Genomic DNA, 1,659 nt, shown 5'->3' on the forward strand with positions numbered 1-1,659 from the left:
TACCAAAAATAATTTGAATGCTTCTTCTAATACGGTTTTCTAAATCATCAATTTTGTTCGAGAGTGACGTGATGATGGCTTCAAGGCGAGTGGTCTTGTCGCAATTTTTGTTCACAACGGCACAGGGGAAGATAAGTGTCTCCTGATAGACCAAATGAATTGTTATAAAGTAAGTAAAGAGACTTCAGGCCTAAAAATTTGTCCGCGAACGTGGAGTGGTTCGAGCTCAAGCTGCTTGAACAAGTTATTTACTGAAGATGAAGTGTGGTAGTCCGATAGGATGAGTCTTGCATCAAGACGTTGTATCCGCTCCACCTCCGCAATGTCTTTCACGCAATACGGGTCTCACACAATAGAGGCTTACTATAGGACTGGGCGAACTAGAGAACGATAAGCTTCAATTTTCACAGCCGAGTGGCATCCTTTGAGTTTTCTTCGAAGAAAGCATAGATTTTTTAACGCTTTAGCACATATGTTGTTGATGTGCTAGCCTCATTTGAGGTTGTTTTTAATTGTTAGACCTAAGTATTTCACAGAGAAAACTTTTTGAATGCACTGATCGCCAATATAATAAATGTAGGAAAGGGAATTTTATTTTGTAGTTAGTGTCATGGAGACGGTTTTAGTAAAGTCGATTTTCATTTTCTGTATGTCGCACCAGTCTGGAAGTTTACAAAGGTTTTTATTCAATATAGTTTGATAGAAAGAATCTTTGACAAGAGTATACATTAGGCAGTCACCAGCAAACAATTTTACACTAACACAATCGCAGACCTAGAGCCATCACGTTCAACGAATTCAGAGCGGTTTTGTAGATAGGCCTGTATCCAACGAACCAGCCTATCAGGAAGTCCTGTTTCTTTCAATCTATAAGTAAGCAGATTATGAGGCACACGATCGAACGCCTTAAACATATCTAAAAACGTGCGTCCACTTGGTGTAGACTATTGATCGCGGCTGCAAAATCGTGGACTACAGATATTAGCCGAGTCGTTGTGGAAACGTTTCTACGAAATCCGTGTTGGTTCTTGTAAAAAAAAAAAAAAGTTGGTTGACTCTAGGTAGCGAGATATATGGTGAGGGGTTATGTGCTAAAGGAACTTGCAACACGTGTTTATTAAAGAAGTAAGTTCGTGATTCCCGGCATTGAATTTGTCACCTGATTTAGATACAGGAACTACTCTAGCGATTCTCCAATTTACTGGCAAGGAACACTGATTAAGTGAGGTACTGAAACGCACTTAAAGGTACTCAGAAACTATTTCCAATAACGATGAAGAACAGAATTAGGTATGGCATCAGCACCGCGGGATTTCTTTACATTGATATTCAACAAAAGCGAAAATACGCCCTCACGACTGAGCACCACATCTGACATTTTAACAGAAGCGGATGACGAGACATAATTATTCTTCACAATCAAAAAGGGAGTTGGGTGTAGTAAAAGCTCTGTAAAAACTGGCATTAAACTCATTTGCAATTTTTTACCGTTAGTTGACACAACACCATTAATTCTTAGTTGTTCGACTTGTTCATTAGTATTATACAGAAAGCGCCAAAATTTTTGAGGTGATTCTATTAGAAAAGAAGTAAGAGTTTTCCTATAAACTTTATGACGTGCGATCCGTATTTTACTGAGTAATTTGTCATTGGAGACGT

The 1,659-nt window shown here is 38.6% G+C and overlaps 1 pseudogene; it reads right to left on the reverse strand.

The window, feature by feature from the left end:
* Positions 1 to 752: 752 nt before the first annotated feature.
* Positions 753 to 1,378, reverse strand: LOC115308660 (annotated as a pseudogene).
* Positions 1,379 to 1,659: the final 281 nt, after the last annotated feature.

Source organism: Ixodes scapularis, unplaced genomic scaffold, assembly GCF_016920785.2.
Source record: "Ixodes scapularis isolate PalLabHiFi unplaced genomic scaffold, ASM1692078v2 PGA_scaffold6__148_contigs__length_123643588, whole genome shotgun sequence".
Lineage (NCBI taxonomy): Eukaryota > Metazoa > Arthropoda > Arachnida > Ixodida > Ixodidae > Ixodes > Ixodes scapularis.